Source organism: Venturia canescens, chromosome 3, assembly GCF_019457755.1.
Source record: "Venturia canescens isolate UGA chromosome 3, ASM1945775v1, whole genome shotgun sequence".
In the NCBI taxonomy this organism is placed as follows: domain Eukaryota; kingdom Metazoa; phylum Arthropoda; class Insecta; order Hymenoptera; family Ichneumonidae; genus Venturia; species Venturia canescens.
In genome coordinates, this window is record NC_057423.1 from 30,187,639 (window position 1) to 30,206,689 (window position 19,051).

A 19,051-nucleotide genomic window follows, 5' to 3' on the forward strand; every position below is an offset into this window, starting at 1 on the left:
TTCAGTTTCTTTTGTCTATTTGGAACTGAAGATCATGGTGGAAGGTCGATTTTCAGCGGAGACATGAATTTCGCCTTATAACTAACAATTTCATGATAAAAACTCGTTTTTTCACGAAATTGGAAGTGAAAAAACGTTGCCTTGGTTTCTCTCTAGGGTCGTGAGGTTTTTTTTCCGTTTCTTGAGTTCTTTTTGCCTTTTTGAAATTGAAAATCATGGGAGAATACAGACTTTTAGCGGAGATATGAATTTCTGCTTATAACATCCAGTATCATGATAAAAACTCGTTATTTCACGAAATTGTAAGTGAAAACACGTTGCCTTGGCGCCTCTCGAGGGCAATGAGAAATTTCTCCCTGTTTCTTCAGTTTCTTTTGCCTATTTGGAACTGAAGATCATGGTGGAAGGTCGATTTTCAGCGGAGACATGAATTCCGCCTTATAACATACAATTTCATGATAAAAACTCGTTTTTTCACGAAATTGGAAGTGAAAAAACGTTGCCTTGGTTTCTCTCCAGGATCGTGAGGTTTTTTTCCCGTTTCTTGAGTTCCTTTTACCTATTTGAAATTGAAAATCATGGGAGAATCCCAACTTTTAGCGGAGATATGAATTTCTGCTTATAACATCCAATATCATGATAAAAACTCGTTATTTCACGAAATTGTAAGTGAAAACACGTTGCCTTGGCGTCTCTCGAGGGCAATGAGAAATTTCTCCCTGTTTCTTCAGTTTCTTTTGCCTATTTGGAACTGAAGATCATGGTGGAAGGTCGATTTTCAGCGGAGACATGAATTTCGCCTTATAACATACAATTTCATGATAAAAACTCGTTTTTTCACGAAATTTGAAGTGAAAAAACGTTGCCTTGGTTTCTCTCCAGGGTCGTGAGTTTTTTTTACCGTTTCTTGAGTTCCTTTCGCCTTTTTGAAATTGAAAATCATGGGAGAATCCAGACTTTTAGCGGAGATATGAATTTCTGCTTATAACATCCAATATCATGATAAAAACTCGTTATTTCACGAAATTGGAAGTGAAAACACGTTGCCTTGGCGTCTCTCGAGGGCAATGAGAAATTTCTCCCTGTTTCTTCAGTTTCTTTCGCCTATTTGGAACTGAAGATCATGGTGGAAGGTCGATTTTCAGCGGAGACATGAATTTCGCCTTATAACATACAATTTCGTGATAAAAACTCGTTTTTTCACGAAATTGGAAGTGAAAAAACGTTGCCTTGGTTTCTCTCCAGGGTCGTGATGTTTTTTTCCCATTTCTTGTGTTCCTTTTGCCTATTTGAAATTGAAAATCATGGGAGAATCCAGACTTTTAGCGGAGATATGAATTTCTGCTTATAACATCCAATATCATGATAAAAACTCGTTATTTCACGAAATTGGAAGTGAAAACACGTTGCCTTGGCGTCTCTCGAGGGCAATGAGAAATTTCTCCCTGTTTCTTCAGTTTCTTTTGCCTATTTGGAACTGAAGATCATGGTGGAAGGTCGATTTTCAGCGGAGACATGAATTCCGCCTTATAACATACAATTTCATGATAAAAACTCGTTTTTTCACGAAATTGGAAGTGAAAAAACGTTGCCTTGGTTTCTCTCCAGGGTCGTGAGGTTTTTTTCCCATTTCTTGTGTTCCTTTTGCCTATTTGAAATTGAAAATCATGGGAGAATCCAGACTTTTAGCGGAGATATGAATTTCTGCTTATAACATCCAATATCATGATAAATACTCGTTTTTTACGAAATTGGAAGTGAAAACACGTTGCCTTGGCGTCTCTCGAGGGCAATGAGAAATTTCTCCCTGTTTCTTCAGTTTCTTTTGCCTATTTGGAACTGAAGATCATGGTGGAAGGTCGATTTTCAGCGGAGACATGAATTTCGCCTTATAACTAACAATTTCATGATAAAAACTCGTTTTTTCACGAAATTGGAAGTGAAAAAACGTTGCCTTGGTTTCTCTCTAGGGTCGTGAGGTTTTTTTTCCGTTTCTTGAGTTCTTTTTGCCTTTTTGAAATTGAAAATCATGGGAGAATACAGACTTTTAGCGGAGATATGAATTTCTGCTTATAACATCCAGTATCATGATAAAAACTCGTTATTTCACGAAATTGTAAGTGAAAACACGTTGCCTTGGCGCCTCTCGAGGGCAATGAGAAATTTCTCCCTGTTTCTTCAGTTTCTTTTGCCTATTTGGAACTGAAGATCATGGTGGAAGGTCGATTTTCAGCGGAGACATGAATTCCGCCTTATAACATACAATTTCATGATAAAAACTCGTTTTTTCACGAAATTGGAAGTGAAAAAACGTTGCCTTGGTTTCTCTCCAGGATCGTGAGGTTTTTTTCCCGTTTCTTGAGTTCCTTTTACCTATTTGAAATTGAAAATCATGGGAGAATCCCAACTTTTAGCGGAGATATGAATTTCTGCTTATAACATCCAATATCATGATAAAAACTCGTTATTTCACGAAATTGTAAGTGAAAACACGTTGCCTTGGCGTCTCTCGAGGGCAATGAGAAATTTCTCCCTGTTTCTTCAGTTTCTTTTGCCTATTTGGAACTGAAGATCATGGTGGAAGGTCGATTTTCAGCGGAGACATGAATTTCGCCTTATAACATACAATTTCATGATAAAAACTCGTTTTTTCACGAAATTGGAAGTGAAAAAACGTTGCCTTGGTTTCTCTCCAGGGTCGTGAGTTTTTTTTACCGTTTCTTGAGTTCCTTTCGCCTTTTTGAAATTGAAAATCATGGGAGAATCCAGACTTTTAGCGGAGATATGAATTTCTGCTTATAACATCCAATATCATGATAAAAACTCGTTATTTCACGAAATTGGAAGTGAAAACACGTTGCCTTGGCGTCTCTCGAGGGCAATGAGAAATTTCTCCCTGTTTCTTCAGTTTCTTTCGCCTATTTGGAACTGAAGATCATGGTGGAAGGTCGATTTTCAGCGGAGACATGAATTTCGCCTTATAACATACAATTTCATGATAAAAACTCGTTTTTTCACGAAATTGGAAGTGAAAAAACGTTGCCTTGGTTTCTCTCCAGGGTCGTGATGTTTTTTTCCCATTTCTTGTGTTCCTTTTGCCTATTTGAAATTGAAAATCATGGGAGAATCCAGACTTTTAGCGGAGATATGAATTTCTGCTTATAACATCCAATATCATGATAAATACTCGTTTTTTCACGAAATTGGAAGTGAAAACACGTTGCCTTGGCGTCTCTCGAGGGCAATGAGAAATTTCTCCCTGTTTCTTCAGTTTCTTTCGCCTATTTGGAACTGAAGATCATGGTGGAAGGTCGATTTTCAGCGGAGACATGAATTTCGCCTTATAACATACAATTTCATGATAAAAACTCGTTTTTTCACGAAATTGGAAGTGAAAAAACGTTGCCTTGGTTTCTCTCCAGGGACGTGAGGTTTTTTTTCCCGTTTCTTGAATTCTTTTTGCCTTTTTGAAATTGAAAATCATGGGAGAATCCAGACTTTTAGCGGAGATATGAATTTCTGCTTATAACATCCAGTATCATGATAAAAACTCGTTATTTCACGAAATTGTAAGTGAAAACACGTTGCCTTGGCGTCTCTCGAGGGCAATGAGAAATTTCTCCCTGTTTCTTCAGTTTCTTTTGCCTATTTGGAACTGAAGATCATGGTGGAAGGTCGATTTTCAGCGGAGACATGAATTCCGCCTTATAACATACAATTTCATGATAAAAACTCGTTTTTTCACGAAATTGGAAGTGAAAAAACGTTGCCTTGGTTTCTCTCCAGGGTCGTGAGGTTTTTTTCCCATTCCTTGTGTTCCTTTTGCCTATTTGAAATTGAAAATCATGGGAGAATCCAGACTTTTAGCGGAGATATGAATTTCTGCTTATAACATCCAATATCATGATAAATACTCGTTTTTTCACGAAATTGGAAGTGAAAACACGTTGCCTTGGCGTCTCTCGAGGGCAATGAGAAATTTCTCCCTGTTTCTTCAGTTTCTTTCGCCTATTTGGAACTGAAGATCATGGTGGAAGGTCGATTTTCAGCGGAGACATGAATTTCGCCTTATAACATACAATTTCATGATAAAAACTCGTTTTTTCACGAAATTGGAAGTGAAAAAACGTTGCCTTGGTTTCTCTCCAGGGACGTGAGGTTTTTTTTCCCGTTTCTTGAATTCTTTTTGCCTTTTTGAAATTGAAAATCATGGGAGAATCCAGACTTTTGGCGGAGATATGAATTTCTGCTTATAACATCCAATATCATGATAAAAACTCGTTATTTCACGAAATTGGAAGTGAAAACACGTTGCCTTGGCGTCTCTCGAGGGCAATGAGAAATTTCTCCCTGTTTCTTCAGTTTCTTTTGCCTATTTGGAACTGAAGATCATGGTGGAAGGTCGATTTTCAGCGGAGACATGAATTCCGCCTTATAACATACAATTTCATGATAAAAACTCGTTTTTTCACGAAATTGGAAGTGAAAAAACGTTGCCTTGGTTTCTCTCCAGGGTCGTGAGGTTTTTTTCCCATTTCTTGTGTTCCTTTTGCCTATTTGAAATTGAAAATCATGGGAGAATCCAGACTTTTAGCGGAGATATGAATTTCTGCTTATAACATCCAATATCATGATAAATACTCGTTTTTTCACGAAATTGGAAGTGAAAACACGTTGCCTTGGGGTCTCTCGAGGGCAATGAGAAATTTCTCCCTGTTTCTTCAGTTTCTTTCGCCTATTTGGAACTGAAGATCATGGTGGAAGGTCGATTTTCAGCGGAGACATGAATTTCGCCTTATAACATACAATTTCATGATAAAAACTCGTTTTTTCACGAAATTGGAAGTGAAAAAACGTTGCCTTGGTTTCTCTCCAGGGACGTGAGGTTTTTTTTCCCGTTTCTTGAATTCTTTTTGCCTTTTTGAAATTGAAAATCATGGGAGAATCCAGACTTTTAGCGGAGATATGAATTTCTGCTTATAACATCCAATATCATGATAAAAACTCGTTATTTCACGAAATTGGAAGTGAAAACACGTTGCCTTGGCGTCTCTCGAGGGCAATGAGAAATTTCTCCCTGTTTCTTCAGTTTCTTTTGCCTATTTGGAACTGAAGATCATGGTGGAAGGTCGATTTTCAGCGGAGACATGAATTCCGCCTTATAACATACAATTTCATGATAAAAACTCGTTTTTTCACGAAATTGGAAGTGAAAAAACGTTGCCTTGGTTTCTCTCCAGGGTCGTGAGGTTTTTTTCCCATTTCTTGTGTTCCTTTTGCCTATTTGAAATTGAAAATCATGGGAGAATCCAGACTTTTAGCGGAGATATGAATTTCTGCTTATAACATCCAATATCATGATAAATACTCGTTTTTTCACGAAATTGGAAGTGAAAACACGTTGCCTTGGCGTCTCTCGAGGGCAATGAGAAATTTCTCCCTGTTTCTTCAGTTTCTTTTGCCTATTTGGAACTGAAGATCATGGTGGAAGGTCGATTTTCAGCGGAGACATGAATTTCGCCTTATAACTAACAATTTCATGATAAAAACTCGTTTTTTCACGAAATTGGAAGTGAAAAAACGTTGCCTTGGTTTCTCTCTAGGGTCGTGAGGTTTTTTTTCCGTTTCTTGAGTTCTTTTTGCCTTTTTGAAATTGAAAATCATGGGAGAATACAGACTTTTAGCGGAGATATGAATTTCTGCTTATAACATCCAGTATCATGATAAAAACTCGTTATTTCACGAAATTGTAAGTGAAAACACGTTGCCTTGGCGCCTCTCGAGGGCAATGAGAAATTTCTCCCTGTTTCTTCAGTTTCTTTTGCCTATTTGGAACTGAAGATCATGGTGGAAGGTCGATTTTCAGCGGAGACATGAATTCCGCCTTATAACATACAATTTCATGATAAAAACTCGTTTTTTCACGAAATTGGAAGTGAAAAAACGTTGCCTTGGTTTCTCTCCAGGATCGTGAGGTTTTTTTCCCGTTTCTTGAGTTCTTTTTGCCTTTTTGATATTGAAAATCATTGGAGAATCCAGACTTTTAGCGGAGATATGAATTTCTGCTTATAACATCCAATATCATGATAAATACTCGTTTTTTCACGAAATTGGAAGTGAAAACACGTTGCCTTGGCGTCTCTCGAGGGCAATGAGAAATTTCTCCCTGTTTCTTCAGTTTCTTTTGCCTATTTGGAACTGAAGATCATGGTGGAAGGTCGATTTTCAGCGGAGACATGAATTCCGCCTTATAACAAACAATTTCATGATAAAAACTCGTTTTTTCACGAAATTGGAAGTGAAAAAACGTTGCCTTGGTTTCTCTCCAGGATCGTGAGGTTTTTTTCCCGTTTCTTGAGTTCCTTTTACCTATTTGAAATTGAAAATCATGGGAGAATCCAGACTTTTAGCGGAGATATGAATTTCTGCTTATAACATCCAGTATCATGATAAAAACTTGTTATTTCACGAAATTGTAAGTGAAAACACGTTGCCTTGGCGCCTCTCGAGGGCAATGAGAAATTTCTCCCTGTTTCTTCAGTTTCTTTTGCCTATTTGGAACTGAAGATCATGGTGGAAGGTCGATTTTCAGCGGAGACATGAATTCCGCCTTATAACATACAATTTCATGATAAAAACTCGTTTTTTCACGAAATTGGAAGTGAAAAAACGTTGCCTTGGTTTCTCTCCAGGATCGTGAGGTTTTTTTCCCGTTTCTTGAGTTCCTTTTACCTATTTGAAATTGAAAATCATGGGAGAATCCCAACTTTTAGCGGAGATATGAATTTCTGCTTATAACATCCAATATCATGATAAAAACTCGTTATTTCACGAAATTGTAAGTGAAAACACGTTGCCTTGGCGTCTCTCGAGGGCAATGAGAAATTTCTCCCTGTTTCTTCAGTTTCTTTTGCCTATTTGGAACTGAAGATCATGGTGGAAGGTCGATTTTCAGCGGAGACATGAATTTCGCCTTATATCATACAATTTCATGATAAAAACTCGTTTTTTCACGAAATTGGAAGTGAAAAAACGTTGCCTTGGTTTCTCTCCAGGGTCGTGATGTTTTTTTCCCATTTCTTGTGTTCCTTTTGCCTATTTGAAATTGAAAATCATGGGAGAATCCAGACTTTTAGCGGAGATATGAATTTCTGCTTATAACATCCAATATCATGATAAATACTCGTTTTTTCACGAAATTGGAAGTGAAAACACGTTGCCTTGGCGTCTCTCGAGGGCAATGAGAAATTTCTCCCTGTTTCTTCAGTTTCTTTCGCCTATTTGGAACTGAAGATCATGGTGGAAGGTCGATTTTCAGCGGAGACATGAATTTCGCCTTATAACATACAATTTCATGATAAAAACTCGTTTTTTCACGAAATTGGAAGTGAAAAAACGTTGCCTTGGTTTCTCTCCAGGGACGTGAGGTTTTTTTTTCCCGTTTCTTGAATTCTTTTTGCCTTTTTGAAATTGAAAATCATGGGAGAATCCAGACTTTTAGCGGAGATATGAATTTCTGCTTATAACATCCAGTATCATGATAAAAACTCGTTATTTCACGAAATTGTAAGTGAAAACACGTTGCCGTGGCGTCTCTCGAGGGCAATGAGAAATTTCTCCCTGTTTCTTCAGTTTCTTTTGCCTATTTGGAACTGAAGATCATGGTGGAAGGTCGATTTTCAGCGGAGACATGAATTTCGCCTTATAACTAACAATTTCATGATAAAAACTCGTTTTTTCACGAAATTGGAAGTGAAAAAACGTTGCCTTGGTTTCTCTCTAGGGTCGTGAGGTTTTTTTTCCGTTTCTTGAGTTCTTTTTGCCTTTTTGAAATTGAAAATCATGGGAGAATCCAGACTTTTAGCGGAGATATGAATTTCTGCTTATAACATCCAGTATCATGATAAAAACTCGTTATTTCACGAAATTGTAAGTGAAAACACGTTGCCTTGGCGCCTCTCGAGGGCAATGAGAAATTTCTCCCTGTTTCTTCAGTTTCTTTTGCCTATTTGGAACTGAAGATCATGGTGGAAGGTCGATTTTCAGCGGAGACATGAATTCCGCCTTATAACATACAATTTCATGATAAAAACTCGTTTTTTCACGAAATTGGAAGTGAAAAAACGTTGCCTTGGTTTCTCTCCAGGATCGTGAGGTTTTTTTCCCGTTTCTTGAGTTCCTTTTACCTATTTGAAATTGAAAATCATGGGAGAATCCCAACTTTTAGCGGAGATATGAATTTCTGCTTATAACATCCAATATCATGATAAAAACTCGTTATTTCACGAAATTGTAAGTGAAAACACGTTGCCTTGGCGTCTCTCGAGGGCAATGAGAAATTTCTCCCTGTTTCTTCAGTTTCTTTTGCCTATTTGGAACTGAAGATCATGGTGGAAGGTCGATTTTCAGCGGAGACATGAATTTCGCCTTATAACATACAATTTCATGATAAAAACTCGTTTTTTCACGAAATTGGAAGTGAAAAAACGTTGCCTTGGTTTCTCTCCAGGGTCGTGAGTTTTTTTTACCGTTTCTTGAGTTCCTTTCGCCTTTTTGAAATTGAAAATCATGGGAGAATCCAGACTTTTAGCGGAGATATGAATTTCTGCTTATAACATCCAATATCATGATAAAAACTCGTTATTTCACGAAATTGTAAGTGAAAACACGTTGCCTTGGCGTCTCTCGAGGGCAATGAGAAATTTCTCCCTGTTTCTTCAGTTTCTTTTGCCTATTTGGAACTGAAGATCATGGTGGAAGGTCGATTTTCAGCGGAGACATGAATTCCGCCTTATAACATACAATTTCATGATAAAAACTCGTTTTTTCACGAAATTGGAAGTGAAAAAACGTTGCCTTGGTTTCTCTCCAGGGTCGTGAGGTTTTTTTCCCATTTCTTGTGTTCCTTTTGCCTATTTGAAATTGAAAATCATGGGAGAATCCAGACTTTTAGCGGAGATATGAATTTCTGCTTATAACATCCAATATCATGATAAATACTCGTTTTTTCACGAAATTGGAAGTGAAAACACGTTGCCTTGGCGTCTCTCGAGGGCAATGAAAAATTTCTCCCTGTTTCTTCAGTTTCTTTTGCCTATTTGGAACTGAAGATCATGGTGGAAGGTCGATTTTCAGCGGAGACATGAATTTCGCCTTATAACTAACAATTTCATGATAAAAACTCGTTTTTTCACGAAATTGGAAGTGAAAAAACGTTGCCTTGGTTTCTCTCTAGGGTCGTGAGGTTTTTTTTCCGTTTCTTGAGTTCTTTTTGCCTTTTTGAAATTGAAAATCATGGGAGAATCCAGACTTTTAGCGGAGATATGAATTTCTGCTTATAACATCCAGTATCATGATAAAAACTCGTTATTTCACGAAATTGTAAGTGAAAACACGTTGCCTTGGCGCCTCTTGAGGGCAATGAGAAATTTCTCCCTGTTTCTTCAGTTTCTTTTGCCTATTTGGAACTGAAGATCATGGTGGAAGGTCGATTTTCAGCGGAGACATGAATTCCGCCTTATAACATACAATTTCATGATAAAAACTCGTTTTTTCACGAAATTGGAAGTGAAAAAACGTTGCCTTGGTTTCTCTCCAGGATCGTGAGGTTTTTTTCCCGTTTCTTGAGTTCCTTTTACCTATTTGAAATTGAAAATCATGGGAGAATCCCAACTTTTAGCGGAGATATGAATTTCTGCTTATAACATCCAATATCATGATAAAAACTCGTTATTTCACGAAATTGTAAGTGAAAACACGTTGCCTTGGCGTCTCTCGAGGGCAATGAGAAATTTCTCCCTGTTTCTTCAGTTTCTTTTGCCTATTTGGAACTGAAGATCATGGTGGAAGGTCGATTTTCAGCGGAGACATGAATTTCGCCTTATAACATACAATTTCATGATAAAAACTCGTTTTTTCACGAAATTGGAAGTGAAAAAACGTTGCCTTGGTTTCTCTCCAGGGTCGTGAGTTTTTTTTACCGTTTCTTGAGTTCCTTTCGCCTTTTTGAAATTGAAAATCATGGGAGAATCCAGACTTTTAGCGGAGATATGAATTTCTGCTTATAACATCCAATATCATGATAAAAACTCGTTATTTCACGAAATTGGAAGTGAAAACACGTTGCCTTGGCGTCTCTCGAGGGCAATGAGAAATTTCTCCCTGTTTCTTCAGTTTCTTTCGCCTATTTGGAACTGAAGATCATGGTGGAAGGTCGATTTTCAGCGGAGACATGAATTTCGCCTTATAACATACAATTTCATGATAAAAACTCGTTTTTTCACGAAATTGGAAGTGAAAAAACGTTGCCTTGGTTTCTCTCTAGGGTCGTGAGGTTTTCTTTCGGTTTATTGAGTTCTTTTTGCCTATTTGAAATTGAAAATCATGGGAGAATCCAGACTTTTAGCGGAGATATGAATTTCTGCTTATAACATCCAATATCATGATAAAAACTCGTTATTTCACGAAATTGTAAGTGAAAACACGTTGCCTTGGCGTCTCTCGAGGGCAATGAGAAATTTCTCCCTGTTTCTTCAGTTTCTTTCGCCTATTTGGAACTGAAGATCATGGTGGAAGGTCGATTTTCGGCGGAGACATGAATTTCGCCTTATAACATACAATTTCATGATAAAAATTCGTTTTTTCACGAAATTAGAAGTGAAAAAACGTTGCCTTGGTTTTTCTCCAGGGTCGTGAGGTTTATTTTCCAGTTTCTTGAGTTCCTTTTGCCTATTTGAAATTGAAAATCATCGGAGAATCCCGACTTTTAGCGGAGATATGAATTTCTACTTATAACATCCGATATCATGATAAATACTCGTTTTTTCACGAAATTGGAAGTGAAAACACGTTGCCTTGGCGTCTCTCGAGGGCAATGAGAAATTTCTCCCTGTTTCTTCAGTTTCTTTTGCCTATTTGGAACTGAAGATCATGGTGGAAGGTCGATTTTCAGCGGAGACATGAATTCCGCCTTATAACATACAATTTCATGATAAAAACTCGTTTTTTCACGAAATTGGAAGTGAAAAAACGTTGCCTTGGTTTCTCTCCAGGATCGTGAGGTTTTTTTCCCGTTTCTTGCGTTCTTTTTGCCTTTTTGAAATTGAAAATCATTGGAGAATCCAGACTTTTAGCGGAGATATGAATTTCTGCTTATAACATCCAATATCATGATAAATACTCGTTTTTTCACGAAATTGGAAGTGAAAACACGTTGCCTTGGCGTCTCTCGAGGGCAATGAGAAATTTCTCCCTGTTTCTTCAGTTTCTTTTGCCTATTTGGAACTGAAGATCATGGTGGAAGGTCGATTTTCAGCGGAGACATGAATTCCGCCTTATAACATACAATTTCATGATAAAAACTCGTTTTTTCACGAAATTGGAAGTGAAAAAACGTTGCCTTGGTTTCTCTCCAGGGTCGTGAGGTTTTTTTCCCATTTCTTGTGTTCCTTTTGCCTATTTGAAATTGAAAATCATGGGAGAATCCAGACTTTTAGCGGAGATATGAATTTCTGCTTATAACATCCAATATCATGATAAATACTCGTTTTTTCACGAAATTGGAAGTGAAAACACGTTGCCTTGGCGTCTCTCGAGGGCAATGAGAAATTTCTCCCTGTTTCTTCAGTTTCTTTTGCCTATTTGGAACTGAAGATCATGGTGGAAGGTCGATTTTCAGCGGAGACATGAATTTCGCCTTATAACTAACAATTTCATGATAAAAACTCGTTTTTTCACGAAATTGGAAGTGAAAACACGTTGCCTTGGCGTCTCTCGAGGGCAATGAGAAATTTCTCCCTGTTTCTTCAGTTTCTTTTGCCTATTTGGAACTGAAGATCATGGTGGAAGGTCGATTTTCAGCGGAGACATGAATTTCGCCTTATAACTAACAATTTCATGATAAAAACTCGTTTTTTCACGAAATTGGAAGTGAAAAAACGTTGCCTTGGTTTCTCTCTAGGGTCGTGAGGTTTTCTTTCCGTTTATTGAGTTCTTTTTGCCTTTTTGAAATTGAAAATCATGGGAGAATCCAGACTTTTAGCGGAGATGTGAATTTCTGCTTATAACATCCAGTATCATGATAAATACTCGTTTTTTCACGAAATTGGAAGTGAAAACACGTTGCCTTGGCGTCTCTCGAGGGCAATGAGAAATTTCTCCCTGTTTCTTCAGTTTCTTTTGCCTATTTGGAACTGAAGATCATGGTGGAAGGTCGATTTTCAGCGGAGACATGAATTTCGCCTTATAACATACAATTTCATGATAAAAACTCGTTTTTTCACGAAATTGGAAGTGAAAAAACGTTGCCTTGGTTTCTCTCCAGGGTCGTGAGTTTTTTTTACCGTTTCTTGAGTTCCTTTCGCCTTTTTGAAATTGAAAATCATGGGAGAATCCAGACTTTTAGCGGAGATATGAATTTCTGCTTATAACATCCAATATCATGATAAATACTCGTTTTTTCACGAAATTGGAAGTGAAAACACGTTGCCTTGGCGTCTCTCGAGGGCAATGAGAAATTTCTCCCTGTTTCTTCAGTTTCTTTTGCCTATTTGGAACTGAAGATCATGGTGGAAGGTCGATTTTCAGCGGAGACATGAATTTCGCCTTATAACTAACAATTTCATGATAAAAACTCGTTTTTTCACGAAATTGGAAGTGAAAAAACGTTGCCTTGGTTTCTCTCTAGGGTCGTGAGGTTTTCTTTCGGTTTATTGAGTTCTTTTTGCCTTTTTGAAATTGAAAATCATGGGAGAATCCAGACTTTTAGCGGAGATATGAATTTCTGCTTATAACATCCAATATCATGATAAAAACTCGTTATTTCACGAAATTGTAAGTGAAAACACGTTGCCTTGGCGTCTCTCGAGGGCAATGAGAAATTTCTCCCTGTTTCTTCAGTTTCTTTCGCCTATTTGGAACTGAAGATCATGGTGGAAGGTCGATTTTCGGCGGAGACATGAATTTCGCCTTATAACATACAATTTCATGATAAAAATTCGTTTTTTCACGAAATTAGAAGTGAAAAAACGTTGCCTTGGTTTTTCTCCAGGGTCGTGAGGTTTATTTTCCAGTTTCTTGAGTTCCTTTTGCCTATTTGAAATTGAAAATCATCGGAGAATCCCGACTTTTAGCGGAGATATGAATTTCTACTTATAACATCCGATATCATGATAAATACTCGTTTTTTCACGAAATTGGAAGTGAAAACACGTTGCCTTGGCGTCTCTCGAGGGCAATGAGAAATTTCTCCCTGTTTCTTCAGTTTCTTTTGCCTATTTGGAACTGAAGATCATGGTGGAAGGTCGATTTTCAGCGGAGACATGAATTCCGCCTTATAACATACAATTTCATGATAAAAACTCGTTTTTTCACGAAATTGGAAGTGAAAAAACGTTGCCTTGGTTTCTCTCCAGGATCGTGAGGTTTTTTTCCCGTTTCTTGCGTTCTTTTTGCCTTTTTGAAATTGAAAATCATTGGAGAATCCAGACTTTTAGCGGAGATATGAATTTCTGCTTATAATATCCAATATCATGATAAATACTCGTTTTTTCACGAAATTGGAAGTGAAAACACGTTGCCTTGGCGTCTCTCGAGGGCAATGAGAAATTTCTCCCTGTTTCTTCAGTTTCTTTTGCCTATTTGGAACTGAAGATCATGGTGGAAGGTCGATTTTCAGCGGAGACATGAATTCCGCCTTATAACATACAATTTCATGATAAAAACTCGTTTTTTCACGAAATTGGAAGTGAAAAAACGTTGCCTTGGTTTCTCTCCAGGATCGTGAGGTTTTTTTCCCGTTTCTTGAGTTCCTTTTACCTATTTGAAATTGAAAATCATGGGAGAATCCCAACTTTTAGCGGAGATATGAATTTCTGCTTATAACATCCAATATCATGATAAAAACTCGTTATTTCACGAAATTGGAAGTTCAAACACGTTGCCTTGGCATCTCTCGATTGCAATGAGAAATTTTTCCCTATTTCTTCAGTTTCTTTTGCCTATTTGGAATTGAAAATCATGGCAGAATGTCGATTTTCAGCGGAGACATGAATTTCGCCTTATAACATACAATTTCATGATAAAAACTCGTTTTTTCACGAAATTGGAAGTGAAAAAACGTTGCCTTGGTTTCTCTCCAGGGTCGTGAGTTTTTTTTACCGTTTCTTGAGTTCCTTTCGCCTTTTTGAAATTGAAAATCATGGGAGAATCCAGACTTTTAGCGGAGATATGAATTTCTGCTTATAACATCCAATATCATGATAAAAACTCGGTATTTCACGAAATTGTAAGTGAAAACACGTTGCCTTGGCGTCTCTCGAGGGCAATGAGAAATTTCTCCCTGTTTCTTCAGTTTCTTTCGCCTATTTGGAACTGAAGATCATGGTGGAAGGTCGATTTTCAGCGGAGACATGAATTTCGCCTTATAACATAAAATTTCATGATAAAAACTCGTTTTTTCACGAAATTGGAAGTGAAAAAACGTTGCCTTGGTTTCTCTCCAGGGTCGTGAGTTTTTTTTACCGTTTCTTGAGTTCCTTTCGCCTTTTTGAAATTGAAAATCATGGGAGAATCCAGACTTTTAGCGGAGATATGAATTTCTGCTTATAACATCCAATATCATGATAAATACTCGTTTTTTCACGAAATTGGAAGTGAAAACACGTTGCCTTGGCGTCTCTCGAGGGCAATGAGAAATTTCTCCCTGTTTCTTCTGTTTCTTTTGCCTATTTGGAACTGAAGATCATGGTGGAAGGTCGATTTTCAGCGGAGACATGAATTTCGCCTTATAACTAACAATTTCATGATAAAAACTCGTTTTTTCACGAAATTGGAAGTGAAAAAACGTTGCCTTGGTTTCTCTCTAGGGTCGTGAGGTTTTTTTTCCGTTTATTGAGTTCTTTTTGCCTTTTTGAAATTGAAAATCATGGGAGAATCCTGACTTTTAGCGGAGATATGAATTTCTGCTTATAACATCCAGTATCATGATAAAAACTCGTTATTTCACGAAATTGTAAGTGAAAACACGTTGCCTTGGCGCCTCTCGAGGGCAATGAGAAATTTCTCCCTGTTTCTTCAGTTTCTTTTGCCTATTTGGAACTGAAGATCATGGTGGAAGGTCGATTTTCAGCGGAGACATGAATTCCGCCTTATAACATACAATTTCATGATAAAAACTCGTTTTTTCACGAAATTGGAAGTGAAAAAACGTTGCCTTGGTTTCTCTCCAGGATCGTGAGGTTTTTTTCCCGTTTCTTGAGTTCCTTTTACCTATTTGAAATTGAAAATCATGGGAGAATCCCAACTTTTAGCGGAGATATGAATTTCTGCTTATAACATCCAATATCATGATAAAAACTCGTTATTTCACGAAATTGTAAGTGAAAACACGTTGCCTTGGCGTCTCTCGAGGGCAATGAGAAATTTCTCCCTGTTTCTTCAGTTTCTTTTGCCTATTTGGAACTGAAGATCATGGTGGAAGGTCGATTTTCAGCGGAGACATGAATTTCGCCTTATAACATACAATTTCATGATAAAAACTCGTTTTTTCACGAAATTGGAAGTGAAAAAACGTTGCCTTGGTTTCTCTCCAGGGTCGTGAGTTTTTTTTACCGTTTCTTGAGTTCCTTTCGCCTTTTTGAAATTGAAAATCATGGGAGAATCCAGACTTTTAGCGGAGATATGAATTTCTGCTTATAACATCCAATATCATGATAAATACTCGTTTTTTCACGAAATTGGAAGTGAAAACACGTTGCCTTGGCGTCTCTCGAGGGCAATGAGAAATTTCTCCCTGTTTCTTCAGTTTCTTTTGCCTATTTGGAACTGAAGATCATGGTGGAAGGTCGATTTTCAGCGGAGACATGAATTTCGCCTTATAACATACAATTTCATGATAAAAACTCGTTTTTTCACGAAATTAGAAGTGAAAAAACGTTGCCTTGGTTTTTCTCCAGGGTCGTGAGGTTTATTTTCCAGTTTCTTGAGTTCCTTTTGCCTATTTGAAATTGAAAATCATGGGAGAATCCCGACTTTTAGCGGAGATATGAATTTCTACTTATAACATCCGATATCATGATAAATACTCGTTTTTTCACGAAATTGGAAGTTCAAACACGTTGCCTTGGCATCTCTCGATTGCAATGAGAAATTTCTCCCTGTTTCTTCAGTTTCTTTTGCCTATTTGGAACTGAAAATCATGGTGGCAGGTCGATTTTCGATGGAGACATGAATTTCGCCTTATAACATACAATTTCATGATAAAAACTCGTTTTTTCACGAAATTAGAAGTGAAAAAACGTTGCCTTGGTTTTTCTCCAGGGTCGTGAGGTTTATTTCCCAGTTTCTTGAGTTCCTTTTGCCTATTTGAAATTGAAAATCATGGGAGAATCCCGACTTTTAGCGGAGATATGAATTTCTACTTATAACATCCGATATCATGATAAATACTCGTTTTTTCACGAAATTGGAAGTGAAAACACGTTGCCTTGGCGTCTCTCGAGGGCAATGAGAAATTTCTCCCTGTTTCTTCAGTTTCTTTTGCCTATGTGGAACTGAAGATCATGGTGGAAGGTCGATTTTCAGCGGAGACATGAATTTCGCCTTATAACATACAATTTCATGATAAAAACTCGTTTTTTCACGAAATTGGAAGTGAAAAAACGCTGCCTTGGTTTCTCTCCAGGATCGTGAGGTTTTTTTCCCGTTTCTTGAGTTCCTTTTACCTATTTGAAATTGAAAATCATGGGAGAATCCCAACTTTTAGCGGAGATATGAATTTCTGCTTATAACATCCAATATCATGATAAAAACTCGTTATTTCACGAAATTGGAAGTTCAAACACGTTGCCTTGGCATCTCTCGATTGCAATGAGAAATTTCTCCCTATTTCTTCAGTTTCTTTTGACTATTTGGAATTGAAAATCATGGCAGAATGTCGATTTTCAGCGGAGACATGAATTTCGCCTTATAACATACAATTTCATGATAAAAACTCGTTTTTTCACGAAATTGGAAGTGAAAAAACGTTGCCTTGGTTTCTCTCCAGGGTCGTGTGTTTTTTTTACCGTTTCTTGAGTTCCTTTCGCCTTTTTGAAATTGAAAATCATGGGAGAATCCAGACTTTTAGCGGAGATATGAATTTCTGCTTATAACATCCAATATCATGATAAATACTCGTTTGTTCACGAAATTGGAAGTGAAAACACGTTGCCTTGGCGTCTCTCGAGGGCAATGAGAAATTTCTCCCTGTTTCTTCAGTTTCTTTCGCCTATTTGGAACTGAAGATCATGGTGGAAGGTCGATTTTCAGCGGAGACATGAATTTCGCCTTATAACAAACAATTTCATGATAAAAACTCGTTTTTTCACGAAATTGGAAGTGAAAAAACGTTGCCTTGGTTTCTCTCCAGGGTCGTGAGGTTTTTTTCCCATTTCTTGTGTTCCTTTTGCCTATTTGAAATTGAAAATCATGGGAGAATCCCAACTTTATGAATTTCTGCTTATAACATCCGATATCATGATAAATACTCGTTTTTTCACGAAATTGGAAGTGAAAACACGTTGCCTTGGCGTCTCTCGAGGGCAATGAGAAATTTCTCCCTGTTTCTTCAGTTTCTTTTGCCTATTTGGAACTGAAGATCATGGTGGAAGGTCGGTTTTCAGCGGAGACATGAATTTCGCCTTATAACATACAATTTCATGATAAAAACTCGTTTTTTCACGAAATTGGAAGTGAAAAAACGTTGCCTTGGTTTCTCTCCAGGGTCGTGAGGTTTTTTTTCCCGTTTCTTGAATTCTTTTTGCCTTTTTGAAATTGAAAATCATGGGAGAATCCAGACTTTTAGCGGAGATATGAATTTCTGCTTATAACATCCAGTATCATGATAAAAACTCGTTATTTCACGAAATTGTAAGTGAAAACACGTTGCCTTGGCGTCTCTCGAGGGCAATGAGAAATTTCTCCCTGTTTCTTCAGTTTCTTTTGCCTATTTGGAACTGAAGATCATGGTGGAAGGTCGATTTTCAGCGGAGACATGAATTCCGCCTTATAACATACAATTTCATGATAAAAACTCGTTTTTTCACGAAAGTGGAAGTGAAAAAACGTTGCCTTGGTTTCTCTCCAGGGTCGTGAGTTTTTTTTACCGTTTCTTGAGTTCCTTTCGCCTTTTTGAAATTGAAAATCATGGGAGAATCCAGACTTTTAGCGGAGATATGAATTTCTGCTTATAACATCCAATATCATGATAAATACTCGTTTTTTCACGAAATTGGAAGTGAAAACACGTTGCCTTGGCGTCTCTCGAGGGCAATGAGAAATTTCTCCCTGTTTCTTCAGTTTCTTTTGCCTATTTGGAACTGAAGATCATGGTGGAAGGTCGATTTTCAGCGGAGACATGAATTTCGCCTTATAACTAACAATTTCATGATAAAAACTCGTTTTTTCACGAAATTGGAAGTGAAAAAACGCTGCCTTGGTTTCTCTCCAGGATCGTGAGGTTTTTTTCCCGTTTCTTGAGTTCCTTTTACCTATTTGAAATTGAAAATCATGGGAGAATCCCAACTTTTAGCGGAGATATGAATTTCTGCTTATAACATCCAATATCATGATAAAAACTCGTTATTTCACGAAATTGGAAGTTCAAACACGTTGCCTTGGCATCTCTCGATTGCAATGAGAAATTTCTCCCTATTTCTTCAGTTTCTTTTGACTATTTGGAATTGAAAATCATGGCAGAATGTCGATTTTCAGCGGAGACATGAATTTCGCCTTATAACATACAATTTCATGATAAAAACTCGTTTTTTCACGAAATTGGAAGTGAAAAAACGTTGCCTTGGTTTCTCTCCAGGGTCGTGAGTTTTTTTTACCGTTTCTTGAGTTCCTTTCGCCTTTTTGAAATTGAAAATCATGGGAGAATCCAGACTTTTAGCGGAGATATGAATTTCTGCTTATAACATCCAATATCATGATAAAAACTCGGTATTTCACGAAATTGTAAGTGAAAACACGTTGCCTTGGCGTCTCTCGAGGGCAATGAGAAATTTCTCCC